We start from the raw sequence: 17,097 nt of genomic DNA on the forward strand, positions 1-17,097 counted from the left end.
GCTCAGGCAGCTTCCCTGGCTGGCAACCTTCTGTGTGTTGTCACACGTGGATGTACCTGGAGGGCACGGCCCCCCCTGGGGACCACGGGAGCTTCGTCGTTATGCATCTTTCTCTTGGCTGGACTTTGCTTGTGTCCTTTTGCTCTCATAAAACTATAAGCACAGGCTTCATGTTTTCCTGGCTTCTCTGAGTTGTTCTAGGGACTTAGGGAGCCCGAGGAAGCCTGCGGAGACCCTCAGATTTGCGCCCGGCTGGTCAGAGGTGAGGCCTTGGAAGTGGGCACCCCAGCTGGTGTCAGGAGTGAGGGCCTTGAGGGGAGCACGGTGCCCTGGACCTGCACCAAAAAAAAACACAAGACTCCTGTGGGGTGTTACAGTTAGTATCATCCGGGAGTAACTGGTCAAAGCGAGTAAAGCACAGAGTTGGCAATGTTAATTTCTAACCCAGCATATTTCAATTTAAAAAAAATTAAGTGGAATACACTGTCCACGTGCATTGTTAATATCTTAATTCTACAATGGAGATATGGCATAATCCTACATGGGCTGACCAAAATGACAGAAAAATACAAGCCTGCAACTCCTGGAAATCTCTTAGGGCCACAGAATAAAGAAAACTGATAAAGCCTGGGATAATTGGAACGATGTGACCATCAAGCAAAGTGATGCAGAGAGAGACTGTATTATTTCCAGTAATTCTTGGACGTTGCAAAAATTATCTTAGTCTATTCCATAAAAATCCCAACAAATTTTCGAAAGCGGAAATTGCACGTAGTACATTCTCTTGCTAAAATTAAGATTTATAGTAAAAGCAAACACACAGAGATACACACACAGTGTTTATGCCTAAAAGTGGGGGACAGGGGCCCCAACTGTACTCAGAGGTGCAAGTCCCTGGTCTCTTCCTGGAAAAGGAAGGAGGGAGTGGGGGAGGAAGGAAGGAGGAGGGACCACTCCGTTGCTGGCATCAGGGCAAACATAAAGAGGTCACTCAGGAAGAGACACCGCTCTGGCCCCTGGCTCCCTCCACTGCATCCCTGCTTCCTCTTCCTTGGACCCTTGGACCGTCTGCACGCTCCCCTTCACCTCTGCATGCAGCTACTGCCCTCTGCCTGGACCACCCGGCCTGGGTCTCTTTAGAATCCGCTGTCTTTTGGAGCACCCATGAGATGCTCTCTCCTCGGGGCACTTTCTCCAGGCCCAAGGCTGAGGCAGGGACCCCCAAGTACTCCTCTTCTGTCTGTCCTCAGGCTGCACCGCAGTGTCCTGGCCACACCTCTGCCTTTTCCAGGGGACTGAAGATCCTGGGGCGAAGCCCGGCCTTACTCATAACTAAACCACCAAGGGACAAAGCACCCCACACCTGGAAATCCCTCCAAGAATACTCTTGAATAAGTTAATATTCATGAACACAGATCAACTCATTGGAAGCGTGAGAAGTAAAGGAATCCATACATCTGGGGAGAACCTAGGACATTGAAACGTAAGCCCATTAAGCAGATGAACCTCTGGCCGAAGGTAACAGGGGATAAAGCACAAGAACACCAGGAAGGTCGGCGTAGAAGGAGGGTGTGAAGACCGCTGTAAATACTTTGGAACCGCAAGGACACAGTGGACGGAGCGAGGCTGAGACACCGGGAACAATGGAGGACACGGACTGATCTGTGGAGATACAAACCACCCACATGGACCGGGGACTCGGGGAGGGGAAGCCGGGTTCAGGGAGCCCACAGCGCATCCCGCTCAGACGCCCCAGAAGTTCCCGCAAGCCCACAGAGCCCAGGGCCCCGGGCGCTGCTGGGAGCCATCTGGGAGCTGCTCCAGAACGGGGGGGAGAGACGGGCCCCCCGATGCGTCGGAGGCCACATGACCGGCAGGGAAGCCTGCGGAAGAGGGTGAGCAGGAGGTGCGCTGACCCCCGCCCCCAGGTCAGGGGCACTGCGGCAGCTCGTGGAGGTGACAGCCGGGGCGACCCTGAGCCTAAAATGACTGTCCTCGAAAACTCCGCTAAAAACGAGCACACAGCTGAGTGAGGGCGTCATCCCAGAGTAGAGGCGCCGACGGGGCCGGGCCGGCGCCGGGGGAGGCGTGATCGCCGCTCGGTCCCCGAGGCCGGGGCAGCAGCAGGGCTAGGGGCCCGCGTGCAGGGAGGCAGCGGGATGTCGGGGACTGCCGCCGCCCACCAGCCGGCTGGCCTGGGACCGCCCTTGGCCTCGGTCTCCTCTTCTGCAAAGCGGAGACAGGGATTCCGCCACGCATCAGGATTAGTGTGAGGATTAAGTGCATTAAAATGTAAAAGGTTTGGAATAGGGCGTAGCACACTCCATGGGCTGCAGCGTGTGGCTGTTCCTATTTGGGGATGGACGTGTCATGCTGCTGGCCTGACGCCATCCCTGGGTCGGTCAAGCCCCCGGCTGTGACCCTCGGCCCCAAGCACCGGCTGGTTGGGAGTGAGGGACGGTCCTTGTCCTGCAGGCTCGATCCCCTTGGGTCATGACACTCTGTTCCCGGGCCGCGATCTCCCCGGGCCCTGCCGCTCGCCGGTCCTGCGGGGGCCACGCAGACCCCTCCCGGAAGGCCCTCACTGGGCAGTGCTGTGCGTGCTGCGCGTACACCTCACACAGGCCCCGAGCTCCGGCCTTCTCCACCCTAAACACACCGCAGGGCCGTCCCGCCCGAGGACAGTCCCCGTGCTTTCCTGTCGGACTCATGGGATACACGAATGAGATTTGAAGCCCCTTGAGTTCATCCTCCTGTAACTCCATGACCTGGCGTGGGAAGGGGGGTCCAGGTGACCGTCCTGGCTCTGCTGCGGGCAATGGAGACCCGACTGGGTGGCTCCCGCCCTGAGTCTGCCTCTCAAGAGGGGGCAGGCCGTGAGGACGTCCTGGGCCTCTGCAGCGGGGCTCCGGTTCCCGTGGCCTAGCAGCTCCTGCAGGCTCCCTCCCTGGCGCAGGGCTGCAGCTGGGCGCCTGAGGTCCTGCTGGGGCCGCCCCCAGTCCTGGGCCTGGTGTGCACAGCATCAGGGATGCGGGGTGACGGGGTGACACCAGGCCCTGTTTGCCCTCCCTCTTCCTGTCTGGGTCCAGCTGTCCTTCCTGACCCCTGCCTGCTGACCCCGGGCAACATCAGGCCGGTGGTCTCACGTGCGTCATCCGTGGCTTCTTCCTGGGCCCCCATGCGATGCCACCTCTAAGCCCCATATTGTGTGAAATCCCTCGGTCCAGCTTTTCCAGATGTTGTGGATATTTGCTGGTTCCCTCCCCAAATCCATATTCACGCTTCCCCCCTTACCAGGAGCCTACAGATTTCCCCTTGGGACTTCCTCCCCACCATGAACCACCTCGTGTCGAGAGGGACCACTGCAGACCTGCATCCCAGGTGGGCTCCAAGCCCGTGGCACTGACGATGGGGTGTGATCGACCATCACGAGCCACAGAGACCAGGTGCAGAGCACCTCCCATGCAAACGTCACCCCGTCCAGCCCCCTGAATGACAGGAGCTGACCTGAGGTCCACGTGGACCACAGGAGAAGGCAAAGCCAAGTGACTCGGAGAGAGGAAAAATGGAAGACTGAAAATATGCAGGGAATGATCCCAATCTTTTCGTCTCAGTTGAGACCTGATTTGTGACCCAGTATGTGATCTATTCTGGAGAATGTTCCATGCACACTCGAGAAGAATGTGTATTCTGTTGCTTTAGGATAGAATGTTCTGAATATATCTGTGAAGTCCATATGGTCCAGTGTGTCATTCAAAGCCCTCTTTCTTTGTTGATCTTCTGCTTAGAATATCTGTCCATTGCAGTGAGTGGGGTGTTGAAGTCCCCTGCTATTAATGTATTATTATCAATGTGTTTCTTTACTTTGGCTATTAATTGGTTGGTATAATTGGCTGCTCCCAAGTCAGGAGCATAAATATTTATAATTGTTAGATCTTCTTGTTGGGTAGACCCTTTAAGTATGATATCGTGCCCCTCTGCATCTCTAACTGAGGGTTGCTGGAGGGGAGGGGGGTGGGGGATGGGGTAACCAGGTGATGGGCATGAAGAAGGGCATGTGATGTGATGAGCACTGGGTGGTATATGCAACTGATGAATTATTGAGCGCTACATCTAAGACTAATGATGCATTGTATGTTGGCTAATTGAATTTAAATAAATTTGAACAAAGGACAGCCAGAGTGCTGGTCACCCCAAGCCTGAAGGCCATTCTCTCTAGCCTTTTCCATTTGCAGATCAGGGTCTCCTTCACTGGCCAAGCCTATCCAGTCTCTTTTCTCGGTCCCTTGCTACCGCAAGCATCCTAACGAGGCTAGAAAAAGGCGAGGGAAAACAGAATCTCCATAAGAGCAGTAAGAAATATACACTGATTAGCAGCGTGCGGTTCTTACGTGAGGGAAAGAGCACGTCAGTGCTAAAGGAGTAACAGATGGTCTGGCCCCAGGGAGCCAGGCCCTGCGATGTTGAATAAGAAGAAAATAGTGAGTATTTTCTTTTTTATATTAATGTGCATATTTCATGTAATTCCAATAATAAAAAACACTTGGAGATTATTCTGACAATGTGATAAAATCACTCCTCAGTTTATTTGGAGGAGAAAGGGCATATAGGAATATCCTTATGTATGCAAATAAAAGCCAGTGAGGGGACCTTGTTCCAACAGACACCAAGCTGCATGGGAAGCTGCAAACACAGAGTATGATATACGGACGCAGGTCCGGTGAGCATTAATGGAACAGAATCGATAGCCCGAAAACCTCCCTACTTAACACAGGATAAAGGAAAGATTACAAAACGGTGTGGGAAGATGGATCGTTCCAGGAAGGGAACCGGGAAAGCAGGTCTTCACATAACATTCAGTTGGACTCTGACTTCACGGTCTTCGCCAAGACGCCTTCCAAAGCCATCAAGCGGGAGAGCAGCAGAAAGGCAGGCTCTGAACCACCTCTGGAAGTCAGGGAGCCATCGAAGGCGGGAGAAGAGAGGAAAGTCTCTTTGTCCCAAAGAGGAGCAGAAGGAGGACCGAGGGAGGCTCGGGGGCCTTTCATCACGTCCAGGCTCATGCTGAGCATCTGCGTTTCCTTTTTACTCTGTGTTTAATCACGGACATTTCCTCCCCTCTTTTTGGGTGTTGAGCCTGGAGGACGGCTCTCCTCCCAGGCCTTGGGCTGTGAATCTGGAACCCCACCTTGCAGGGCCCAGCGGGACATAGCGGGGCCTAGAAAATCCGCAGACGGTGTGCTGGAGATCTCACCCGCGGCCTGTGGAACTCAGCCCTGCGATCTTTCCTACATTTCAGGAAGGGGCAGTTTGAGTTTTACTTTAGACTTTCAACATGATGGAGGGAGAAAAAATTCTCCCGGTCTGAAAAAGAGACAGAGAAAAAGGGGAAACAGAGAAATAAAATGTCAAACCTGCAAATGTGCTGCATTCCAAATTGTCCAAGCACTTGCTCTAATTAATATTCCCAACTAGGCAAGAGCAGAAAGTCAAAATCTACATTTAAATGAAGGTCTCCTTAGCCCCTGACCCAGGGCTTCTGTCTGCCAGGGCTCCTGGCCCCCAGGTGGCCCACGCTGGCCCCACCGTCCCTCTGCTGCCTGGGAAGGAGGCCGGTGGGAGCTTCAGCTGGGCTCGTGCCCAGTGTAGACGCCCAGGTGTGAGGGGTGGGAGCCCTGCTGGTCATCATGCCCGAAGGACAGAGCTGGAATTTATTTCAAAAGCAGACAGCCTGGCATTCTTTTTGGGTTGGCGGCTTGGCTCTTTTCCCAGGACGGGGGCGCCCAGCATGTTGACTCGCCCCCTCCACGTGGCCCTGGAAAGGAGTGGACGCTTGGACATAACCTATCCCCCCAGAGCCCATGCAAACCTGGCTGAGGGCTCAGGGCGCCGTGGGTGCAACCAGGGCCCGGGGGGCGGAACTGCTTCACGTAGGTGTCCGCAAAGAAACGACGCCGGGAGAGGCGATTAGGCCGAGGGACCCCGTCGCTGTGCTGGTAGAATCCAACCCCTGGGCCACCGCCCAGGTCCTCCCAGGAAGGGTCTCTGTCACCGGGCTGGGTGCTCAGCAGCAGGAACCATGGCTGAGCTGAGGTCCATGGCTTCCACGGGCTATGTCCCCGTCCTCGAACCCCGATGGGGGAGTCACCCCCGTGGGAGGCTCTGCGTGACCCCACAGCCTCGCAGCAGGCAGGGCTATTAGCCCACCTTACCCACAGAGGACACGAAGCACAGCTGGCCCTCAGGGGGCCTGAGCCGCCCCAGGTCACACGCGGTGGGGCCGGTCTGATTCACGGGCAGATCTGACCCCAAACCCCAGGAGCATCCAGATATCCAATGTCCCCCGAAGCTTCCCCCAAAGGCTGCAGATGCTTCTGGAACGGGGTGGATTAAAATAAACTTCTGAATCTCGTCTTCTGAGCCGGTGGCCACCAGCTGCGCGGCCACCATGCCAAGCTATGAACGTTGGCGGAGTCACTTCGGCCTCACTCGGGGGCAAGAACTAAAACTCTCATTTCATGAATGAGGACGCTGGCGCTCAGCGAGGTGAGACGTCTTCCCCAAACGTGCGTGCCCAGGACGTTCCCAGCCTCTTTCATGCCCCCGGCCTTGGCCATGACCTTGACCTTGACCCCAGCTCTCAAACCTGTGCGCCCACCCGCAGAGTCAGCCTACAGGCTGGTGGGCCCCGGGGACTCCACGACGGGGGCCGATTTCAGATCAGGAGCCAGCCCTCCCAGCCCCTCCTGGAAAGTCTCCGCTCCTAGCACAGCCGAAAAATATTGGGTATTAGAGGCCCTTTCAGCCTCTTCTTTTTTTATTTTTTTAACCAGCAAAAGTCACACATTTTCTTTTTTTCCTTTATCCCTTGAATGTTTTCTTTATTAGGACTTCAGTATATACTTTTTTTATGTATAGGCTTCTCCGCTTGAGAGACTCCAGTCATCTTCAGGTTAGATGGTATCACCCCCTTTCCCACTGCTTTTATTTATTTTTTTATTATTATTTTTTTATTATTATGTTATGTTAATCCCCATACATTACATCATTAGTTTTAGATATAGTGTTCCATGATTCATTGTTTGTGCATAACACCCAGTGCTCCATGCAGAACGTGCCCTCCTCAATACCCATCACCAGGCTAACCCATCCTCCCACCCCCCCCCTCTAGAACCCTCAGTTTGTTTCTCAGAGTCCATCGTCTCTCATGGTTCTTCTCCCCCTCCGATTTACCCCCTTCATTTTTCCCTTCCTGCTATCTTCTTCTTCTGTTTTTAAACATATATTACACTATTTGTTTCAGGGGTACAGATCTGTGATTCAACAGTCTTGCACACTTCACAGCGCTCACCATAGCACATACCCTCCCCAATGTCTATCATCCAGCCACCCCATCCCTCCCACCCCCCACCACTCCAGCAACCCTCAGTTTGTTTCCTGAGATTAAGAATTCCTCATATGAGTGAGGTCGCACATTTTCTTACTGCCTCCAACTCATCTCTGCCTCCCACAACGGGGTCTCATCTCATGACGCAGACCCGTCTTCACAGCCCTCCGCCCCTCCCTCCCTCCCCCCTTCTCCAGCATGCAGGGGCGCCCACCGTGCACCTGCCGGCGGCTGGGGAGGCACGCACCGGGCAAGGCAGGTGTCGAACCCTGGAAGACGGCGGCTAAGGCGTCAGGTGGCCTGGGCGGGTGCGCACGCACACCGGGACCTGAACCTGGCTTCCCGCCGCTCCGACCGCCGGCCTATTATTTCTCCCCGGGACTTCAGGCTTCAAGCCGAGCCATGCAGACCCTTCTCCTGTCTGGGGCCGGGCGGACCCCATGGTGTCTGCCGGTGCAATGTCGGAGCGCCCCAGGCGTGTCCCGGGAGCTTCCCCGCACGCCCCCTCAACGTGCAAGCTCTGAACACACCCCCAGGAATGATTGCTTTCCACCAGATGAAAAAGTCAGTAAGGGCATTTCTTCTAAACGGGAAGCAGGGCTGTTTGTCATCTAAATAGGAAGGTCTGTGCCTGAAGCAGGACTGAGTTTGAGCTGCTCCCAGAGAAAAAGTCCATTTGGCTAAATGTGCTCTGCAGGCACTCGCTTCTCCAGCTGTGGAAATGGATTAGAGGCAGTACCCACTGCAGCTCTTCGAGAAATTCTTCAAAACGTGGCTGTTCACTAACAAACAGGATTTGGGGTTCGGGTGCAGTGGGAGGTCTTACCCAAAATGCTGGCTTTGCGTTTCACAAATGCAACTCTGGCAGGGTGGATGATGCATGAGAGGTCCCCACCCCTGTCCCAGCACCCTCGGGCTGCCTTAGTGTCCTGATGTCCTCAAGCAGCAAGACAGCCACACGTCCCCACAGGTGGTTCCCCGGGCTCAGTGCCAGGCGGAGCTTCCAGAAGGCTTGGGGGTGACCAGGGAGCCCTGGTGAGGTCCTCAATGTCCCAACACCTAGTAGGGTCCTGAGCACGCCATGCCCATGTGGCTCAGACCTTCCCCAAAGCCTCTGGTCACCGGGGCTTCGGGTCACTGTGTGCTCAAGAGTCACCTCCAAGAGCCTGCAACCCGAGGGTCTCTGGCTCCACCAAACCCCCAGTGAAGAGACTCCTGGAGCAAGAAAGCAAGACTGGAATCCAGCAGACAGAGAGGAGAAGGCACGGGAGCCCCGGGAAGCACCATGGACCCTCAGCCAGCTGTGCACCGTGCAGGGAGCTCGGCCGGGTGGTGGGGCGAGGCGGCGGGCGCTCCCCCCACTACTGCGCTGGAAACCCTTCTCTGAGGGCCCTGTCCTGTGCCGTGATTGCTGGAGGACGCAGCGTCACCACACACTGCTGCCCACAGGAAGGATGGAAGCGTCTGGATTCTGGATAGGTATTTTTTCAGCTTCTGGGCATTAATGGCAACAGCTTGGAAGCACCACACTTTAGGACCTGAGGTTTTTAAAGGACTTGTTCCAGGTGGTGCAACTGTGAGGTCCGTGCTGCTCGTATCTGTGCAATTAAACAACAAGCACGTTTCTCCGTGAGTGTGGGTGACTTCCTAGAAGTTTGAGGGGCCGCTAGTAATTAAAGGCAGCATTTCCTAACTCGGCATCTTGATGCTGGGCTTGGAGCCCCCAGGGAGCTGGCAGGGGTGGGCAGGGCAGGCGTGGGGAAGGGACACAGAGCTCCCGACTCAGGGCCCCTTCCCCCCAAGGCAGCTCAGCTTCTGGAGAAGAACCTGGAGCTGAGGATAGGGAGGGAGCTCGGACTCGAGGCCGCAGACTCAGGCTACTGGAGGGCAACGCTGGAGTTGGCTTCATAAGCCAAGGAGCCTCGTGTCATCTCGTATGTGACTCCCGGGGCAGGGACAGGGAGGCCACATGGCTTCCACTCACTGGCCCAACGTGCTCCCTCCAGAAACCCAGCCGCCACGCTGGGAAAGACCCAAGCCACGTGCAGAGGCCACAGAAAGAGCTCGGGTCCCTAGTCCCTTCACGACACCCCCAGCCCTCCCGTTTGTCAAACTGCTGCCCTGCAGAGCTCACAAGCATAATAAATCAGCCATGTGCCTTGGTCATGCAGCGGAGACAGCCAGCACGCGGCCCAGCGGGCCCCCACCCTTTTCTGTCCACCTCATCCCTGGGGCTCTAGGAGGGGGAGCATGGGAGCTTGTCCGGAAAGGCTGGGAGCCCACAGCTCCTAGGGGCTTGTCAGCGGGTACTTGTCACCCCCACCGTCTGGCCCCACACTCTCCTCTGACACACCCCCTCCAAGGGAACGAGTAATTGCTCTCACCCTTCCTCTTGTAACAACTGACAATTTAAAGAGTGTTCTCAAACATACTAATTCATTAAATAAAGCCATCTTTAAGGCGGGGAGGTTCTTATCCCACTTTTATAGAAGCTCTAAGGCTCAGAAAAGCAATGTGACTTGCTCAAAGTCACTTAATATTGTAAGAAAAATCTAACTAGCAGAGGACGGCCTCTGGCTCGGGGCTGGTTTCTGTCCACTGTTCCCAGTGCTCACTGCACTTATTAACATAACGCTCAGGCCCCGCCAGGATCTGGCCCAAATAAACCTCCTTCTCTCTTTCTTTTATAGCATCAAAGTCCTTTTGGGAATCTGCAAGGCCACGGATAGAAAGAGGAAATGAGAATCAGGGCCGACAGTTCTGCCCATGGGGAATGCACACCACGTGGTCATCTTGTTTCTTCTTTTGCTTCTATTGCCAGGAAGCTCAGCACAGCACGAGAGGAAGCTCGGCCTTAGCAACAGTGCAGGGCCTCAGACTCTGCTGGCTGAGCGTCATTTTCCCTCTAACTGTTTTTGTCTTCCCTCTACATTGTGTTTTTCCCTGACCTGGCTCTCCGTACCCACAAATGAAGCACATAAGATTGTTGCCTAATTAGTCCATTAATGAGTTCACAGAACCCAGGACTGGGTCAGGCACAGAGTAGGCAGTGAATGAATGAATGAATGAATGAATCCCTCCCCATGTTACAGGGACAGCTATGAAAGCCAGGTCAGATGGCTGAGGGCTAAATATGTGGCTCTGGGGTGGGATCTAGTCACTAGTTCAGAGGGGAGAAAACGGGAAGGCACAGGGGGAAATGGGGCAGCCACTGGCCCTGAGTGAAGAAGGGACAGAAGGCAGGCCACAGGCTCAGTGGTGGCCTCTGGGGTCTCCGTGAGGACAGGCCGGGAAGGCCACGGGACTCCACAGTCCCCCTGGGGCCAGCCTGCCTCGGCCCCCCGGCTGGAGCCTCCCCATGGTCAGCCCACGGCGACACGGGGACAGTGGCTGGCAGTCCCTGGATCTGGTGGGGGCACGCACGCGGGGTCGTTACACCGTGATCTCTGCCAACCTGCATGTCTGAAAACTTCCCTGACAATTTGCTGGGGTCTGAGACCATCTGGTGCCGTCACCCCGCGGCTCCCGCAAGCGTCAGGCAGGAGGGCACAGGCCCGGCTCCCTGCCCTGGAGGAGGTCCAACCAGGCGGAGGCTCCCACTGGCCCGGTGTGGCCTCCTACCCTCCCAGGGCAGCCCACAGGGACGGCAGCATCTCTCCGGGGTGATGAGGCTCTGTGCCCGCACCGACAGGCACCATTTGTCCAGAGCACAAAGGCCGGCGGGCACCAGGGGGGCATTTCGCTGCTGGGGGCTCGTTCACGCTGATCCTGAGAACTGCCTCTGGGGACGCCCTGCTCCCCGCCCCCACCCCCCACCCCCATTATATATTTCCTGCTTCAGCCCCAGAATCAGATCAGTCATTTCTCCTGGAGCACTGGTTCCTCTTGTTGGAAAATCATATCCAAGACCAAGATCTGGGCACATGGTCTGCTCATTGCTGCTGGGCTGCACGTGGTTTAGACCCTCTCCAGAGCTGGCTTAGCAAGGAAATGCCTGTCTATACACCAATCTGTGTGCCTACATATACGTGCGTCGCTATAAATATGCCTGTATTCAGCCATTGGATTTTATATTACATTAAACATGACTTCGTATGGATGCCCCCGATTCTACGCCATCCTCCCGTGAATATTTCTAGCCTCTTCTCCTTGTTTATCTGTAAATTCCCACTCCAAGGTGACAAACCTGGCTCCCACCACCGGCCGTCCACTTACCAGATTGCTCAAGTCCAGCATCACCTGCCAGGAGTGTCAGATGGTTAACCATTGCCCCTGCGGGAGGACTGCACCAGCCAGAGCCCCGGGCTCGCGGGCCATTCCTGTGCTTTATAGACTCCAGTCTTTTCCAGGTACTTAGGTCGGCACCTTGCCCCACGTGCCTCAGCGAGGTTGTTTGGTGAGTTTGTCTGCAAGAATGAGGGTGAGAGCTTCTCATACCTTCGGTCTTCCTTCCTAGGATCCCATAACCTCCTAGATGATGGCTCAAATTTGCATACATTATGCTTCACTCTTTGTGCCATAAAGTTCTATGAGTTTTGACAGATGCATAATGTCATCTGCTCACAGAACCCATCATCCATCATACATACATACATATGATACATACAATTAATCATGCACACAGCTGTCATACAGAACACTCTCAGAGCCCTGGAGGAAGCCCGTGTTTCGTCTGTTTAACTCTCTTGCCTCCTCCCGACACCCTGGCACCATGATCTTACTGCCTCTGTAATTCTGCCCACTCCAGAATATCATTTAATTGGTATTATGTAGCCTGTAGGTTTTTCAGACTGATCTCCTTTGTCTAGTAGTAAGCATTTAAGGTTGACCCACACTTCTCGTGCTCCCTAGTGCGTTTGTTTTTACCCTTTAATAAGATTCCATTGTCTGGATGTACCGTGGCTTCCTTATCCACTCCCCTGCTGAAGGACATCGCGCTTGCGACCAGTTTGGGGTGATTCTGAGCAAGGTTGCTATAAACACTCACGTGCAGGTGTTATGCGGACACAAGTCTTCACAGCAGGTGAGTAATACCTGAGATTACGACTGCTGATCAGTGAGACTGTGTCTACAAAAGACATTTCCTGTCTGTCCCCCAAGTGGCTGCACCGTTCTGCATTCCTGCCAGCCCCGGATAGAACTGAGTCCCTGGTGCTCCTTGTCCCCACAGCACTCGGTGTGGTCCGGGGTGTGTGTGTGTGTGTGTGTGTGTGTGTGTGTGTGTGTGTGTGTGTTAGCCATTCTAACAGGTGTATCTGCATCCTGCCATCGTTTTAATTTGCAACTCCGTAATGACGGTGATGTTGAACGTCTTTGCAATCGATGCGTCTTTTTGAGGTGACCTCTTACCCACTTTGTAACTGGGCTGTTTCCTTGTGGGGTTCCCTATGAATTTGCATACTGCTCCTTCTGAGAGATGCATTTTGCATGTTTTCTCCCAGCCTCAGACCTGTCTTCTCATCCTCTCGAGACAGGTCTTTGAAGAGCAGAAGTTTCTCATTCTCATAAAATCTAGCTTCTTAATTTTTTTCTTCGTGGATTGCCCTTCTGTTGTTGCATCTAACATCTTGTCATGAAACCCAAGGTCACCTCTGTTTTCATCCGTGCTTTCTCTGTTATAGTTTCACATTTTGTCTCTAGATCTGTGATTTGTATTTAGTTTATTTTTATGAAAGATATAAGGGATGTGTCATTTAGTTAAGTTTTGTTTTGCACTTTCTTCCAGCATCATCTGTTGGAAAGATTATCCTTTCTGCCCTAACTTGCTTTTCCTCCTTCCTCAGGGGTCAGTTGACTGTCTTTTGTGGGTCGTTTCTGCTTCCCCGTTCTTCTTCCATTACCTATGGCCCATTCTTTCACTGGAGTCTTGTCCTCCAAATACTGATGCGTTTTGGTAAGTCTTAAAGTCAGCGGTGCAAGTCCTCCAAGCTTGGTTTCATCACTGTTGTGTTGGCTTTTCTGGGCTTTTGTTTTTCTATGTAAACTTTAGAATCCTTGGTTAATATCTACAAAATACTTTTCCGGGATTTTTGTTTGGGATAGCATTAGATCAACAGATCCAATTTAAAGGAGCTGACAATTCAGGAACATAGAATATCTCTCGTTTATTTAGAATTTTGATGTATTTCATCAGAGTTTTATAGTTTATTGCGTATAGCTCCCGTGCATATATCCTGTGTGTATCATTTTGGATTTGTTTTTGTCTTTTAGTTTTCGTGGGGTTTTTTGTTGTTTTTTTTTTTTTACGGGGAGAGGTGCTATTACAAATGGTATTTGTTTTATAAATTTCAAATGCCAATTATTCATAGATGGTACATAAGAAATTGATTGACTTGTGTAATAACCTAGTATCCTTCCAGCCTGCTATAATCTTGTATTAGTTTCAGAAGTTGCCGTGTCTTCTCCTTGGGATTTTCTACCTAGGCAATCATGTCATCTGTGAACAAAATTTTATTTCTTCCCAACCTATATACATTTCTTCCCCTCCTCTTGCCTTGTTGCCCTAGCTAAGACTTCCAGTAAGATGTTTAGTAGGACTTGGGGCGCCTGGGTGGCTCAGATGGTTAAGTGTCTGCCTTTGGCTCAGGTCATGATCCCAGGGTCCTGGGATCGAGCCCTGCATCAGGCTCCCTACTCAGCAGGGAGCCTGCTTCTCCCTCTCCTACTCCCCCTGCTCATGCTTTCTCTATGTCAAATAAATAAATAAAATCTTTTTAAAAAAGATGTTTAGTAGGACTTTTGAGAGAGCACATCCTTGCCTTGTTCCTGATGTTTGGGGAAAAACATCATGTTTCTCACCATTAAATATCAGTTGTGGGTATTTTGTGGATGTTCTGTACCAAAGTTCGCCTCTATTCCTAGTTTTCTGATATAATTGGGTGTTGGATTTTGCCAAATGCTTTTTCTGCATCTATTGATGTGATCATACGATTTTTTTTCTTCTTTACCCTGTTGATGTGATAGATTACATTAACTGACTTTTTTGAACATTGAACAAATCTTGCATACCTGAAACAAATCCCACTTGGCCATGATGTATAATTCATGTTATACATAGTTAGATTCAATTTATGAATATACTGCTGATGATTTTTGCATCTATGGTCATGAGAGATATTGATCTAAAGTTTTCCTTTCTTGTCATGTCTTATCTGATTTTGGTATTAGGGTAATGTGGGTGGGCCTTATAAAATGATTTAAGGAAGTATTCTCTCTGTGCCTAATTTCTGGAAGAGATGGTAAAGAATTGGTATAATTTATTCCTTAAATGTTTGGTGGAATTCACCAGGGAATCCATCTGGGCCTGGTGCTTTCTATTTTGGAAGGTTATTAATTATTTACTCAATTTTTTAATAGATACAGACCATTCCAATGATCTATTTTTCCTTGTATGAGTTTTGGTGAATTTTTCTCATTAAAGAAATTGTTCTATTCCATCTAAGGTATTAAATTGGTGGGTATAGAGTAATTCATAGTGTACCTTTATATCCTTTTAGTGCCCATAGGATCAACCATGAAGACCTCTCTTACATTTGATATTAATAATTTGTGTCCCCCCCTGCCCGCCAAATCTTGGTTAGCCTGTCAAGAGCTTTATCAGTTTTATCATTGATCTCTTCAAGTAACCTGTTTTTGGTTTTCTTGATTTTCTCTATTGTTTTCCTATCTTCAATTCCATTTCTTTCTGCTATAATTTTTTTTGAAAGATTTTATTTATTTATTTGACAGAGAGAGACACAACGAGAGAGGGAACACAAGCAGGGGGAGTGGGAGAGGGAGAAGCAGGCTTCCTGCTGAGCAGGGAGCCCGATGCGGGGCTCGATCCCAGGACCCTGGGATCACGACCTGAGCCGAAGGCAGACGCTTAACGACTGAGCCACCCAGGCGCCCTCTGCTATAATTTTTATTATTCCTTCTCATCTGCTTCTTTTAGGCACAATTTGCCCTCCTTTTTTTCTGATCTCTTTAAGATGGTAGCTTAGATTATTGCTTTTAGGTCTTTCTTCTTTTCTCATATATGCATGCAATGCTAAAAATACCCTCTAAGCACTGTTTTCACTGAATCCCACAAATTTTGACAAGTTGTGTTTAGTTCAAAGCATATTTTAATTTCCTTTAAGACTTCTTTGACCTATTTGTTATTTAGAAGGGTACTGTTTAATCTCCAAATATTTTGGTTTGTGGCAACTTTTGATCCCTGTTTTTGATTTCTATTTAATTCCACTGTGGTCTGAGAGCATAGTTTATAAGATTTTTATCCTTTTAAATTTGTTAAGGTGTGTTTTATGCTCCAGGATGTGGTCTTTCTTGATGAATGTTCATGCCAGCATGAGGTGAATGCATAATTATGCTGTTGCTGGATGGAGCCTTCTGTAGATGCCAATTAGATCGGGTGGATTGATGGTGATGCTCACGTCAGCTCTCCTTACTGATTGTCTGCAGGCTGGATCTATCAGTTACTCAGGATGGGTGCTGAAGGTTTCGACCCTCATGGTGGATGCGTCTGTTCCTCTTTGAAGTTCCATCAGTGGTTGCCTCACACGTTGACATTCTGCTTTTAAGTATACGCACAGCAAGGGCTGCTATGTCTTCTTAGAGAACTGACCCCTTTATCATTATGTATTGCCCCTCTTCATCCCTGATAACATTCCTTGCCTATAGTCTGTTCTGTCTGGAATTAATACAACAACTCTCTCTTTTGATTAGTGTTAGCATGGCGTATCTCTCTCCATCTCCTTACTTTTAATCTCTATGTGTCTTTATATTTGAAGTGAGTTTCTTGTAGACAACACATAGTTGAGTCTTCTGGTTTTTTGTTCACTCTGACAAGCTATGTCTTTGACATAGACTTAGACTATTCACATTTTAAATGATTATTGATATAGTTGAATGAGTATCTACTGTGTTTCTATTTTCTGTTTGTTGTTCTTTGTTTCATTTTTTCTTTCCCTCTTCTTCTTTGGAGCTTTTTGTATATTCCATTTTCTCTCCTGTCTTAGTATATCAATCATATTCCTTTTTTAACTCTTTAGTGGTTTCCCTAGAGTTTGCCTTCAGATTTACAACTAATCCAAGTCTACTTTCAAATGACAGTATTCTGCTTCAATAATACAGATGCTTTATAACAGAGTAAACTAATTCCTCCCTCTGGTCCTTATAACACTGCTATTGTTCTTTTCCTTTTTTTTTAAGATTTTATTTATTTATTCGAGAGAGAGAGAGGGAGAGTGAGAGAGAGAGAGACAGAGACAGAGAGAGAGAGTGCATGAGCTGGGGAGGGGCAGAAGAAGAGGGAGAAGCAGACTCCCAGCTGAGCAGGGAGTCCAATGTGGGGCTTGATCCCAGGACCCCAGGATCACAACCTGACCAAAAGCAGACACTTAACCAACTGAGCCACCGAGCGGCCCCTACTGTTGTTCTTTTTCACTTACCTATATATTCTTTTTTTTTTTGAAACTTGATTATGTTCTTTTTAAAAAAAAATTTTTTTTAAGTAAACTCCACACCCAAAGTGGGGCTTGAACTCACGACCCTGAGATCAAGAGTTGCATGCTCCTTTGACTGAGCTGCCCAGGTGCCCATCACTTATCCATATATTCTAATCACTCAGTACATCATTACTATTATTTCTTTCTCTGGTGATCCAGTTTAGGAAGTTCTATTGACATACCTTCACCTATTGATTCTTCTCTTGGTTGTATCTAGTCTAT

This window comes from Halichoerus grypus, chromosome 6 (assembly GCF_964656455.1).
Source record: "Halichoerus grypus chromosome 6, mHalGry1.hap1.1, whole genome shotgun sequence".
Classification (NCBI taxonomy): Eukaryota; Metazoa; Chordata; class Mammalia; order Carnivora; family Phocidae; genus Halichoerus; species Halichoerus grypus.